Source organism: Pan troglodytes, chromosome 11 (assembly GCF_028858775.2).
Source record: "Pan troglodytes isolate AG18354 chromosome 11, NHGRI_mPanTro3-v2.0_pri, whole genome shotgun sequence".
NCBI lineage: Eukaryota > Metazoa > Chordata > Mammalia > Primates > Hominidae > Pan > Pan troglodytes.
In genome coordinates this window covers 78568631-78582956 of record NC_072409.2, presented here as the reverse complement: position 1 = coordinate 78582956, position 14326 = coordinate 78568631, and the positions used below count along the sequence as shown (strand labels likewise).

The 14326-nt window shown below is 50.8% G+C and overlaps 2 long non-coding RNA genes across 3 annotated transcripts; one reads left to right on the top strand and one right to left on the bottom strand.

The window, feature by feature from the left end:
• Window positions 1–805: 805 nt before the first annotated feature.
• Window positions 806–4673, bottom strand: LOC134807741 (uncharacterized). The gene is made up of 4 exons (XR_010148934.1): window positions 4486–4673; window positions 4162–4259; window positions 3139–3217; window positions 806–1207 (listed from the first exon to the last, which is right to left on the bottom strand). It is a non-coding gene; the product is annotated as an uncharacterized LOC134807741 (long non-coding RNA).
• On the top strand, window positions 4512–13846 carry LOC104007855 (uncharacterized). Of its 2 annotated transcripts, XR_010148932.1 has the most exons (4): window positions 4512–4585; window positions 4695–4951; window positions 11636–11815; window positions 12537–13846. It is a non-coding gene; the product is annotated as an uncharacterized LOC104007855 (long non-coding RNA). The 2 variants fall into 2 exon arrangements; XR_002937950.3 differs by lacking the exon at window positions 4512–4585 and having other exon boundaries at window positions 4781–4951; window positions 12363–12694.
• The last annotated feature ends 480 nt before the right edge of the window (window positions 13847–14326 follow it).

The window sequence follows — 14326 nt, the reverse complement described above, 5'->3', positions numbered from 1 at the left end:
CTCTTTCTCTGTCATAATTTTTTTTTTTTTTTTTTGAGTTGGAGCTTCGCTCTTGTTGCCCAGGCTGGAGTGCAGTGATGCGATCTTGGCTCACTGCAACCTCCGCCTCCCAGGTTCAAGCAATTCTCCTGCCTCAGCTTCCCAAGTAGCTGGGATTACAGACACCTGCCCAGCTAATTTGTTCATATTTTTAGTAGAGACGGGGTTTCACCATATTGGCCAGGCTGGTCTCAAAGTCCTGACCTCAGGTGATCCGCCTGCCTTGGCCTCCCAAAGTACTGGGATTACAAGTATGAGCCACCGCGCCCGGCCTCTGTCATAATTTTCGCAAAGGTGGTTTCATCTTTATCCAAGAGTGGGGACTTGCCGCTGGATCCCCCTGTGAGACACACGCTGCTGTGAGTCAGCTCTGGATTCCACTTTAGGACACCTGGGAGCTGTCCCAGTTCAGAATCTGATTCCCTGTTGGAAGCTCTGCCCAGAATTTCTCGAAACTCAGTCTGCCTCCTGGCCCCCACCCCCATGAATAATGGGGAGAATAAATGTGAACCCGGTTTTGTCTACATCATAGGGCTGCTGTGAGAATCAAAAAGGGTGAAAAAAAACCTCCCTGCCGGTAGAGAACAGTCTAACTGCAATTGTGCATTTTTTCTTAACCATCCCCCTATTGTTTGATTGTGTTTGCCATTTTCTCTGCTATAAACAGCACTGCAATGAACATCTTTACATGCCTGCATATGGGTGAAGGGAAAACTTCCCCTTTTCCCTCTGAAGGTTCACTGAAAATCACCTGACCAAAGGCAGATTAGTAGGAGAAAAAGCATACACATTTATTAACATTCATGGGAGAGAATTACAGTGTGATTACCCCAATCCCCCAATGGGGTACAGAAGCTTATGTACTCTTTTTCCCAGGGGAGCAAGGAGATGGGAAACATAGAGCATTGTTTTGAGGAGCAGTAAATGATTATTAAGGAGAATGAATGGATCAGGGAGACAGAAATTAACTTGTGAATGGAATGAGTCTGAGAGGCAGACATCTTGTGGAAAAGTCCATCCAGCTGTGGTTGGACTTCTGACTTCTTTTCTTCCGGCTTCTTTTCTGCAGTGGATAATGGGGTAACAGACGGACAGAAGGCAAATGTGTTTCTTTTGGCAAGACACTTTCTAGGTCAGATAAGGAAATTCCAGAGAGTCCCTCCAAGGACTTGAGGGGTGAGAGGGAGAGAACGAGACAAGGTTAGAGAGGCCTTGATGCTGAGGCTTATTTGTAAGGCCTTTCAGTTTTCAAAAGCACTCAGCATGCCCAAGTGCCACATTTTGGGGAATCATTTTCTGTACCCCAACACTTATATTTTTGGTTTGCTTTAAAAAAATTATTTCCTCTGGGATAAATCCCAGAGGAAATAATTGGTTAAAGCATATAAATTGTTTCTATGGCTTTTCAACCTGATAATCAAAAGGATCAGATTACTGTTCTAAAGAGTTCATGCGGCTGGGCGCAGTGGCTCATGCCTGTAATCCCAACACTTTGGGAAGCCGCGGCGGGGTGGGGTGGTGGATCACCTGAGGTCAGGAGTTCGAGACGAGCCCAGCCAACATGGTGAACCTCTGTTTCTACTAAAAATACAAAAATTAACCAGGCCTGGTGGCACAACGCCTGTAATCCCAGCTATTCAAGAGGCTGAGGCAGGAGAATTGGTTGAACCTGGGAGGTGGAGTTTGCAGTGAGCTGAGATTGCACAACTACATTCCAGCCTGGGCAACAGAGCAAGACTCCATCTCAAAAAAAAAAAAAAAAAAAAGAGTTAATGCAAGTGCAAAGTTTAAGGATGACTGTCCGGGAGACACAGACTCCAGAGGAATGGAATCAATGCTCTGAAATGGAGAAGTTAAGGTTTTACTTGCATAGGTAGAAACAAAGAAATTTAGCAGGATTACTAAAGTTTAGCAGCCTTTTCCATACGAGGCTGATCTATGAATTACAGCAATCTGATTGGTTGCAGCTTGTTCTTTGTCAGAAAGGTATAGTCAACACCTATCTTGAGTAAATTGATTGTCACAGAGCCTATTGTGCTATCTGGTTGGAGTCAGGTACAAGAGAAGAAAGAAGGAAGTTAACCTACAAGGAGAGTCAGTAATGAGGAAAAGGGGGTCTTTCCTCCAGTGCCCTTTAGTCTTTTACAACATTTTACAAAAGAATGTAGGTATGGAAAAAGTTGATCTATAATCAGAGAAACAGAGGTTGTGGCTGCCTGTTATGTGACTCAGGTCCCACAGTCACATTTCCTTTAAGGCTCCAAATAAAATTCCAACAGGTTTGTAAGCAGACAGGGAGGGTCTCTAGGGACTATAGGCATTTAGTCAACTGGCACAATAAGCCTGTTTGACAGCCTCCTGCTTTGCAGCTTGTTTTTTCCCAAACCCTGTGTTGAATGTGGTCACCTACTTGCTGGCACCGGCTCCTGACAGACCCAGGCAACTTCTAGATCAAGCTTGTCCAACCGGCGGCCCAGGACGGCTTTGAATGTGACCCAACACAAATTCATAAACCTTCTTTGAACATGATGAGATTTTTTTTTGCGATTTTTTTAGCTCATTAGATACAGTTAGTATTAGTGTATTTTATGTGTGGCTCAAGACAATTCTTCTTCTAGTGTGGCCCAGGGAAGCCAAAAGATTGGACACCCCTGTTCTAGATGAACCTGAGTACACATTCCTCATGACCATGCTGACCATGAGCTCCACCTCAGGAGGAGCTACACCTTCATCACCATCACAGGCAACCTGTGGGCTGGCACGATGGGGCCCTGCGTCTGCAGCAGCGGGGCCCCTCGTCCCCTCCATCACTGCATAAAACCCTCCTGTCACTTTCCCTCAGGGAGACACTGCTTTGGAGAATCCTCCCAGGGCTCTTCTTACCTGTGGCGAGTCATAAAATTCCTACTGATCCAAACCTGCGTTCTCGTGGAGAGCCGTTTGAGATTCACCAGGTGAATGAACCCCGGTTTTTTTCTGGGTAACAGGTCGAATGTGAATTACTTATTTTCACAAGCTCTTGACATGTTCTGTCAAATTGCTGTTCCCCAAAGAGTGGACTCTGGTGACATATAAGTGTGTGGGACCATTGCATCTTACCCCAGAGATCCACTCCTGATCTGGCATTATTCAAAATCTGCTGAATTCAAAACGATCCTGTACTTCCTGCTCACCAGGTCTGAAAAGAAAAAAGAAGAAGGAAAAACTACACCTGACAAAAGACAGGGGGAGACATTTATATTAGTTTGCCAGTTTGAGGAAATGCCTTACTTGGCAATATTATAAATCCAGTTTATAGCTCACTTAACTGGACAGCTTCGAAATGACTTATTTTTTGGTATACATTTTAAAAGTCAGGAGAGCTGAGACAAAAATGAGAATTTATTAGTATTTAACATTTGATAAAATACCTTGAATATTTAAAATGCTCATAAAATGCTATTATACTGTGCTTTGTTTTATTTATTTTATATTTTGAGACAGGATCTCTTCTGTTGCTTAGGCTGGAGTGCAGTGTTATGATCACAGCCTACTGCAGCCTCAACTTCCTGGGTCAAGCAATCCTCCCACCTCAGCCTCCCGAGTAACTGGGACTACAGGCATGCGCCACCACACCCGGCTAATTTTTGTATTTTTAGTAGAGGTGGAGTTTCGCCATGTTGCCCAGGCTGGTCTCAAACTCCTGACCTCAGGTGATCCACCCACCTTGGCCTCCCAAAGTGCTGGGATTACAGGCGTGAGCCACCATGCCCGGCTGACACTGTACTATTTCTGCATGGCATTCTCCAGCATTGGGCACTATTATTTTGTTTTGTTTTTCATCCTAAACAAATAGGATGTCTAACAACCAACTTTGTAGCTCCAGGCCTTGAGATCCATTTGTAAGAGTGGGGAAGAAGGAGGCAAAGTAATATATGTGCTAGCTAATAATTACATGTTCTGCTTATTAAGAATTTACTTTCTTTTGGGCCGGGCGCGGTGGCTCACCGCGGATTACAGTGCCTGTAATCCCAGCACTTTGGGAGGCTGAAGCAGGTGGATCACCTGAGTTCGAGACCAGCCTGGTCTAACATGGTGAAACCCCGTCTCTACTAAAAATACAAAAATTAGCCGGGCACGCACCTGTAATCCCAGCTACTCAAGACGCTGAGGCAGGAGAATTGCTTGAACCTGGGAGGCGGAGGTTGTAGTAAGCTGAGATCACGCCACTGCACTCCAGCCTGGGCGACAGAGCGAAAAAAAAAAAAGGAATTTACTTTCTTTCTTCCAGGCCCTATGCCAAGCACTTGTGTTATCTCATTTATCCTTGGATCCTTTTAATATGGGGGTTCAGTTACCCCCATATTACAGACAAGGAAACTGAGGTGCAGATCCCAGAGAGGGGGAGAGAGAGAGCACAATTCTGGTATGTAGCAGGGGGAGTCAGAGAACAAAAATTGGACTGACTGATAAGAGGCAAAGGCACTGGTGCAGGCTCTGTCCCCAGCTTCCAGCTCTTTCAACCTTCTGGGCCTCGACTCTGCCCTAAGGAGAGGCTGAGGACCAGGTGATGGGCACCAATGTGTGGCTTCTTCACATCCCACAGGCCGGACCCCCTGGGCCTCACCTTCCAGTGAGGGAAGAGAGAGGTGACTGCCTTTTCTTTCTCTGCACAGAGCAGCAGGGGAGTCGTGACCCCCAGGGGCTCAGTAGAGCATGAGCCTGGCCATTGCCAAGCGGCCCGCCCATGCGTGCTGTGGTTACACGGTCTTCATGCTGGCTGGGGAGCCCCGAGAACTCGGGTTTGGTTCGTCCTCCAAACACGTGAACACGTGTTGAGCACTGACTGTGAATGCGGCAGCTGTGATGGGGGCTGAACTCAGGGCCAAGGAGCCAGGCTCTACTCCACTGTGACACCAGGTGTGGGGCTCGGGTAAGTCACCTCTGTGGCCTCTGACCGCAGTTTCCTTATCTGTAAGATGGGGATGGTGATGACTACCTCGGAAGGTTGTTGTAAGGCTTAAATGAGAAGATGGGCGTGTCTGAGGCCAGCATGGGGCCCTGTAAAGTGTGAGCAGAAAGGGGCTCTCCAGGTGCACTCCGGGTATGACTCAGGCACCCGCTAGGATGCTCACTGGCCCGGCACTGACATCCAGAATGGACCACAAGGGAGAAAGTGGCAGGCTAGCAGGAGGGAGGCACTTTCACTAGGGGCTGGGAAGGGTCCTGGGAGGGCTTCCTGGAGGAGATAGTGTTTGCACCAAATGAAAACCGGTTCTGTTCAGTGATGAGACTTGCTGCCTGCAGCTAGCACCCTGCTAGCTTCCATTTAAAAACTGGACAGAAGACTTCCCCCAGGAGGTAACTTTAGACTGACTCCTGCACCTAGAGAGGGCATCCTTAGAGCATCTTAGGGGAAATCTGCCCACCCCTATGTATTTTATTTTCTTTTTTTCTTTTCTTTTTTTTTTTTTTTTTTTTTTTTGAGACTATATCTCTCTCTGTTGCCTAGGCTGGAGTGCAGCAGTGTGATCATGGCTCACTGTGGCCTCTACCTCCTGGGACCAAGCAATCCTCCTGTATCAGCCTCTGGAGTAGCTGGGATTACAGGCATGCACCACCACACCTGGCTAATTATTTAGTTTTGGTAGAGATGGGGTCTCACTATGTTGCCCAGACTTCCCTCTGTCAATGACAGACATAATTCAATCATTCATTCATTCAATAAATATTTATTGAGCACCTACTAGGAGGTGCCAGGCATTGTTCTTGGTACTGGAATTATGGCAGCGAATGAAACAAAGCCCCTGCTCTCAGAGCTTACATCCTGGTGGGCATGGAGGGAAACTAGACAATAAACAGAGAAATAAAGATGTATCAGATTGGTGGAGTGTCCAGGGCTAGATGAGGCAGAGTGAGGGAGGGAGAGAAGGACCAGTGGGCAGGAAGTGGTGCCATCAGGGAAGCCAGTGAAGGGCCACCCTTTGAGTGAGATCTGTAGGACATGAGGCTCAGACCCTGTGGACCTAGGGGGAGTGGAGAATGTTCCAGGCAGGGGAACAGCTGGTGCAGGAGGTCTGAGTGCTGGGCAGAGGGGATCCCAGGCGGGATCCCAGGAAAGCTGGAGACAGAGGGAGGGAGGTCAGAGGCGGTGGTGTTGGCCTCTGTGGGCCGTGATTAGGACCCTGGCCTTACCCGGAGGGAGACAGGAGCCTTTGGAGAGATCCCTTACTGGAGCAGAGGCTTGGCTCTGGCTGTCCGTGAGAAGGGACTGGAGCAGGCCTAGGGCAGAAACAGTGGGGCAACCAGGAGGCTGGGGCAGAGGGTCCTCAGCTTGGACCAGGTGCAGGCGACGGAGCTGGGCTGGGGGACGAGATAGGCTTCTGGGTGTGTTTAAAGTTGGAGCCATGAGGATTGGGTGATGAGTTAGACTCCCTACCCCTGAATGCCCTCACAGGACCACAAGGTTCCTGGTGCTCTCACCAAATACCATCTGGAAGCCTCCTCATTCCACAGGTGATTGTGAAAATAAGACCTTAATTGTTTCATTTTGTTTTTTTCCCCCAAAACAAAACCAAATGTAATGACTAAGAAAAGCTCCACTTCCAGCTCCAGGGCGCCGCTCCCTCTGGTGGAGGGTTGGCTCCTGATTTAGATGCTTTCTATATATGAATTACAGGGAAAGGGAGGCCTGGGAGCAGGTCCGGGGCAGCTCCTTCTGGCCAGCTGGGCGGCTCTCAGGGGCTGCCAGGATGCCTGGCTTCTGCCTGAAGTGAGCAGCTCTCAGTCCCTATGGGCCACGCCTCTGCATCATCAGGAGAGGGCTTGGGAGCACACAGGGACTTTGGTCTTTCTCCTGAGAGCAGTGAGGAGCCACGGAATGTGGCAGGCAGGGGAAAGACAAGACCGGATTTGCTTTTTAGAGGAGACCCTTGAGCAACCCTAGGAGATCAGGTTGGAGGAGGCAAGGCCGGAGGCCAAGCGGTCTGGGCGGGGCCTTCAGGGAGGGGAGGAGGGAAGGGAAGTGGGGCCCACTGAAGGCTGGGGAGTAGCTCCCTGGGCTGCCCCTTGTTGGTCATGGCTCTGCCCTGGGGCCCAGGCCCGATGTCCACCTCGGGCCTGAGCTCCTGCAGGTGCAGCTAGATGGGGTCTGAGCTGGCGCAGCTATGTGGGGCCTGTTCTGGGCTAGTGACTCACTTCTGAACGGCTTTGGCAGAATGAGGCAGTTCTCCCTTTCACAAAATTCATCACAGTTCAAGCTTTTGGCCCCAAACAGCGGCAGATGACAGAGGGATTTCCTGAGGTGGTTTATGGGACTTTTGCTGAAATGGTAGCATGAACTTCACCTGGGCCTGCAGGGAGCCATCCCCTGCCTCCATCCCCTTGCTCCTCCTTGGCCTGTCCTAAATCAGGGATGGGACCTTGGTCCTTACCCAGGGCAACCTTGGCCTTCAAGCAGCATGCCTGAGCTCCTCCCTCAGGTTCTGCTCAAACCCTTTTTCCTCAGAACCTGCACACCCCTTGCTGGGTCGTCACACAGCAAGGCCCATGCCTCCTCCTCCAGGAAGCTGCACTCTGCCCAGATCTCCTTGGATGATGCTAACTCATGGGGTGTGGGGAGTGTGGAAGCCCAGCTTCCTTGCCTGGGGTTTCAATAACCCTGAGATGTAACTTGCATTCCAGAGTGGCCCTCGGGATCACAATGAAGCACCTGCCTGCTGGACTTGGCCAGACATGGCACTGTTGGTCTTCCTTCCCTCCCCTCTCCTGCTTCCCACTCCTTTCCTGGTTTATTCTGGGGGCACTTCCTTAATCAATCACTTGCTCACAAATCCTCAGCAGAGAGCCTGCTTCTGGGGACCCGACCCAAGACACAGCTTCCAGGGGTCACTCCTGCTGTTTCTCAGCTTGGACGGATCCTCCTTGACTGCACCCCTATAAAACAGAATGCAACGCAGAGCTTGTCTCCTGGGGAGAAGCTTCCCAGTGGGACCAGTCCTGCCCTGAGGTCCCATGACACCTTGGCAGGCCCTGTTCCTGGTGCCCGAAGACTGGCCTCGGTCCTGGGAGGTAGCCCCTCCCCTTGGCTCCACCCACAGTTGAGTCTTTGCACACAAAGTTGTTCTGCCCACCTTGGCTCTTGACTCCACCCCACCTCACAGCCTCTCTGGGCCTCCGTGGCTCCATCTATACAATGAGGGCACAGGCTCTGCCCCTGTGAGCGGTGGTGTGACGCTGGTTCTGGATTCCTGCTCCCAACCTCACCCTGCGGTAGCTGAGCCAGGACCTCTGGAAAAGAGGAGCCCAGCTTGTTCAAGAATGAACAGCTGGGTCCTGGCTCAGAGAATCAACCATTCTGGCTGTTACAACTCATTACTAAATCCCAGCTATGCCCTGAGGAGGATTAAGGAAACTGCTCCGGTAAAAAATCCCCAACAGAAAGAATGCACTCCCTCCCAGGGAGCCCTAGAAATCTGACCACGGTCATCTTCTCCCGGCGGTCTCTAACCAATGCACATTCCGGGTGTTTGCGTGCCAGAGGGGCCAGCTGGGCATCTGCGCGATCGGCCAATGCCTGGCAGAAAAGCAGCCCAGGGTGCTAGCTTTCTGATTCACGGGCAGGACTTCAGGTAATGCCAGCTGCTGAGGGAGCTTCATTAGGCTGCATCGCCCCAGGGAGGAAACCTGAGGCTGGATGGCAAGAAGCCTGGACAGGGCGCTGCTCTGCCTCGAACTTGCTGGTGACCCAGGCAGGGCACTGTCCCCTGTTAACTCTCAGCTTTCCTACTTAAAAACTGGGAATGGTATCCCCATTTACAGGGATGTACTCACTTACACAGAATATGTCTATAGAGTGTTCACCCTGTGGGGACCCATGTTGGGCACTGGAACCATGAAAAGGCTTGGACCCTACCCTGTCCTTGCCCTGTGTCGCTCCCAGGCTTGAAGCTGGGAAGGTAAAAGGAGAGGGTCCGAGGGAAAAGTGGGGTATGTATGTGGGGGCCACATTAGCACAAAGCCAGAGGCCTGCAACCATGATGCCTTGAGGCTATGGATGAATAAGCAGATGTAGCTGAAGGAGCCACTGGGGTTGGCTGGCAGGTCAGGACAGGGCAGCCATGAGGGTTGTGGTCACATGCCTCAGTGTTACTGTCTTAATCTATTTTCCGCTGCTATCACAGAATACCGCAGACTGGGTAACTTATACAGAAAATAACTTTATTTGGCTCATGGTTCTGGAGGATGGGAAGTCTAGAAAAATAGTGCCAGCATCTGGAGAGAGTCATCCTGTGGCAGAAGGCATCACATGGCCAGTATGCACACAAGACAGAGAGAGAAATGGGGCCAAACTTATCCTTTTATCAGAAGCTCACTCCTGCCATAAGTAATCCACTCCTACAATAACTGCATTAATCTCTTCATGAGGGCAGAGCACCTCATGACCCAATCACCCCTAAAGGACCCATTTCTCAACACTGTCACAATAGCAATTAAATTTTATTTTATTTTATTTTTATTTTTTGAGATGGAGTTTCATTCTTATCACCCAGCCTGGAGTGCAGTGGCACCATTTCGGCTCACCACAACCTCTGCCTCCTGGGTTCAAGCGATTCTTCTGCCTCGGCCTCCTGAGTAGCTGAGATTACAGGCATGTGCCACCATGCCCAGCCACAATTAAATTTCAACAGGCATTTTGGAGAGGACATTCAAACCACAGCAGTTACCTTCACCTGGATTTGAGTCCAGCTCAAGCGTGGTGACCTTGGGCAGGTCCTTCAGGCAGAAGGACTTGAGGCTCTCTGAGCCACAGTTATCTTGACTTGAAAGTGAGAATCCTAACAGTGCCCACTTGAAGGCTTGTTGTGGGGTGAACATCACATAGTTTGAAGCCCGATCCTGTCTGAGTAGCGGTGGCTCTCTTGCCCCTCTGAATCTTCCAGGCTGGGGCCCTCTGCTCCCCAGAAGAGCAGACTGAGGGGCTGAGAAAGGGGCAAGTGGCTTCCTGTGTGGGGTGCAAGGCTGCAGCAGGCTGAGTCTGGGGGCAACCCAGGTCTGCTGATGAGCTGTTACCCTGCCCCCCAGGGCCACACCTCACTGGGAGCTGAAGCCTGAGCACATTTCCCAGGGGTCTGGGCTGGCCAAGGGGTCCCGACTGGGCTCTCTGCTACCCTCTGTGGCCAGCTGCTCATGTCTCTTGTACGAGAGCATCAGCTTCCAGCAGTCAGACAAAAGCCCAGGCAGGGCCAGGGTGAAAGCCACACTGCGCCTTGCCTGCTGCGCGTCATCGGAAAATGTTCGCCCCATCTGGGCTTCAGTTTCCATATCTGTATAATGGGCTTCCAGCATGTGCCCTGCCCCACCCCTCACCAAGCACAGACCAGAGGCAGGGCCCCCTCAGAGAGGAGACAGTCAGTCAGATGATCTCTATTCAAACCCAGTTCTGCTCCTTACCAGCTGTGTGACCGTGGGCAAGTCCCTCCACTGACCTGAGCCTCAGTTTCTTCGTCTGTAACTTGGGGTTCCTAAAATCAACTTCACTGGCCTTTGTGGGGATTAAACAAACTCTTGTGTGTGGAGTGCCTGGCACGAATCACTCACTCTCAGCGCAAGTTCCCTTCCGTTGGGGCCGCTCTCCACCTCCTTACACCCTGATCTGACCTCACCTTCCACTGCCCATCTCAGCTGCTGCTGCTTCTCCTCCCTTTGGCGATGCCGACTCGCTCCAGCCTCCAGGCCTTTGCTCACCGTTTGTTCTGCCAGAAATGCCTTTTCTCCCTCTCGCATTCCTACCATTCCAAAGCATATTGTCTTCATTGCTCAGCTCAAATGCTGCCTTCTCCAGGAAGGCTCTCCGAGGAGCTCTGTGCAAGCAGACAAAAACACGGATACAGGGGCACCAGAAGGGGCATCTCTCTGCCCACATCTCTCTACTTTCGGCCTGGATCAGGCTCAAACATGGACATTTTTCTCCCCCACCTCGCAGTACACAAAAGTGCCCACTAGGTGGTGATAGAATGACGAAGTCCCCGTGGGGATGGGCGATAAGGGAGGCCAACCAGGCACCGCCTGCATCACTCATTCGTTTATTTAACGAATATTGACTGAGCACCTGCATGGTGCCAGACTGTGGGGCAACCCAGCAACAAGGCCCGACTCTCAAGGAGCTTGTGTTCTAGCTGGGGGCGGCTGGACTGGCGGGAGACACAAAAAACAAGGAAATAAATAAAGCAGAAAAAACATGGGACAGAGATGAAGGTTACACAGAAAATGCTGGCCCAGGATCACTTGAGGCCAGGAGTTCGAGACCAGCCTGGCCAACATGGTGAAACCCGGTCTCTACAAAAAATACAGAAATTAGCCAGGTGTGGTTGCGTGTGCTGGTAATCCCAGCTATTTGGGAGGCTGAGGTGGGAGGATCCCTTGAGACTGAGCGGCAGAGGTTGCAGTGAGCTGAGATTTCACCACGGCACTCCAGCCTGGGTGACAGAGTGAGACCCCTGTCAAAAAAAAAAAAAGAAAAGAAAAAAAGAAAGAAAGGAAAGAAAAGGAAAGGAAAGGAAAAAAAAAATTCCAGGCCCTTGAGTGTGTCCAGGCTTCTGACTGAGCATTCTTTCAGTGCAGAGCCACACTTTGAACCTGAGAGACTGGCTGAGCTGGATGATTCTCAAAGTGCGCTCTGCGGACCAGCAGCAGCACCACCAGTAGCAGCATCACCCGGGAACTCAAAGGAAATGCAGGTTCTCTGGCCTCTGCCGAATGCACTGAATCAGAATCTGCATTTTAACAAGATCCCCAGGTAATTCCTTTTCAAGTTAAAGTGAGAAGCTCTGCCCAAGTCCAGAGGCTTAGGGACCAATGACACACACAAGCCAAATCTGGCCACCTATTTTCATATGAATCCCATGCTAAGAATGGGTCCTGCTCAGAAAAAAAAAAATCTAGAGAATATTTTGTGATAAATAAAAGACATGCGAATTCAAATTTTAATGGCCATGCATAAAGTTTTATTGGAAGCCGGCTGCACCCTTTGTTTATGTATTGGCTGTGGCTGCTCTTGTACCAGAATGGTGACGTTAAGGAGCGGCAACAAAGACAGTATGGGCCACAGTGTTAAAATATTGACTCCCTGGCCCTTTGAAGAAAAAGTTGGCTAGTCCCTGCTCTAGTACATCTTCCTCACACTTTATGAATGAAGAATCAGGGCCCCAGGGGAGAGGGGCAGTATCTTGTTCAAGGCATCATGGGAGCCCTGCTTTCTCTACACGCTCAGGGTCCTGTTTCCACAGGCTCAGGCCTGAAGAGACTGAAAGCCCCCACTTTTTCTGTCTCTTGGGTTGGCCCAGGGTTGAAACCCAGGTTCCAGGCTGTGAGGAAGTCCAGGACACACTGAGAGGTCATGTGTAGGTGTTCAGGCCAACAGCACAGCCAGGGGCTCAGCTGACAGCCAGCATCAATGACCAGATGTATGGGTGAGGAGGTCTTCGGATGACTCCAGGCCAACTCCTATCTGACTACAGCTACAACCGCACAAAAGAGCCTGAACGAGAAACACTGGCTGAGCCCAGTCAACCCTGGAACCAGAAGAGATGCTAATGCCATCCAGCCCTGAGATTTGTTTGGAGGGTGACGCGGCCAAGGATGACACCCACTGCCCCAGAGGCTGGGGGACTGGCAGGTATATCTTAGGGTTTGGGGGTGGGAGTGAAGGTCATCCTGAGGAGAGTCCTTTTTGAGTGTGTTAAGGTGTCTGTGTCCATGTGGACGGGCTGTCAGAATGGGCTGGGGGATGCGGTCAGGGACCACTCCCATTCCCAGGGCCTGGGTGTCCTGACCATCCATGCTAGGTCTGTTCCACGTTGGCCACACTGTTCCAGGCAAGCGCCTTTGGTCACACGGACTGGTCTCTGAGACTGGTCTGATGTGTGTACTCTCAGGAGCCTGGACAGGGGCAGTCTCAATCCAGAAATGACCTCTTCAATACTTGGTGTAGTTCCCTGTATGAAACGCCCAATATTATGAGCCACCCAGGCCTGGGTCACCTGCTGACTGGCTGGAGGAAGTGCATGGGACCATGTGAGGTCACGGCAGCCCCAGGGTTTGCAGGTCGTCTGCATCCTGGCTCCCCCGCTTACAAGCTGTTTGACCTTGGTGAGGTTAGATCATCTTCCTAAGCTTCAGTTTCTTCAGCCACACAATAGGTACAACACTTACCCTTGAGGGTTACTGCGATTGTCACACAAGGCAGCATTTGCATGGGCCCTGGGCCATGCTAGACATTCATCAGGCACTGAAGCTATGGGGGAGAGAAGTGAGGGGCCCAGGCTCTGGAGCCAGTGGGTTTAAACTCCACTCTACCACTAACAAGACATTATTAAAAACTTCTGTGCGCCTCCATTTCCTCATCTGTAACATGGGGATAATAATAGCACCTGCCTCCTGGCTTGTTGAGAGGATATATGTAGTGCTTACAACAGCACAACACACATATATGGGTACTTCACAAATACAAATCCATTCAAGGAAACCAACCCTGGTGCCCGCAGAAGCCGAAGCCAGCTTAGGACAAGCAGAGGGGCCCAGGCCTGCCCCTCGGTTCCGGGGGCCTCACTTCTGTTCCAGGGCTGTTCAGTTACCTGCTCCTAGGCCTGGGAGGCCCAGTGGACAACAGAGTGACCTCTTCTCCACTGATTTGATCTGAATACATTCTGCCCCATGAGGGCCCAAATGAGGGAACTGGTATGATATTCACAGAGAGGTGACATCACCCGCTGAAGATCACACAGCAAGTCCCTGGGCCACCTGGATCCCGGCCACAGCTCCACCCTGCTACCTCCCTCTCTTAAGTAACACATTAATAAGTGTCTTACCCTCAGGCCATTATCTGTGTTCCCAGGCCAGGGAACATTTCTGAAACACATCAAACATTGACAAAAAGAGGTGTTTTTCTGTCCCCAGGCCAGGCCCTTCGGCCTCTGTTAACCAGTGAGTGTTCTCTGTTAATCCTGAGCCCAGCTCCTCTTACACACAAGTACAAACAAGGGCATTGGGCATGGGAGAAACCTGTCCACCAGGGCCAGGAGGGGACACGGAAGGTTAATGGGTCCCCTCCCCCAAAACAATGCACACAGCTGGGGCTCAATAAGTGCTACTGGGTGGTAGGAACAGAGCCAGCTGAGGGCACAGGAAGAGGGATCTGCTAAGCAGAGGAGGCCTGACCTGGGCTTCATTGGGTAAAACCAGTCATCATAATAAGTAGCTGGCATTTCAGGAGCTCTTAGTTCCAGACACTGCCCTGAGCACTGGACAT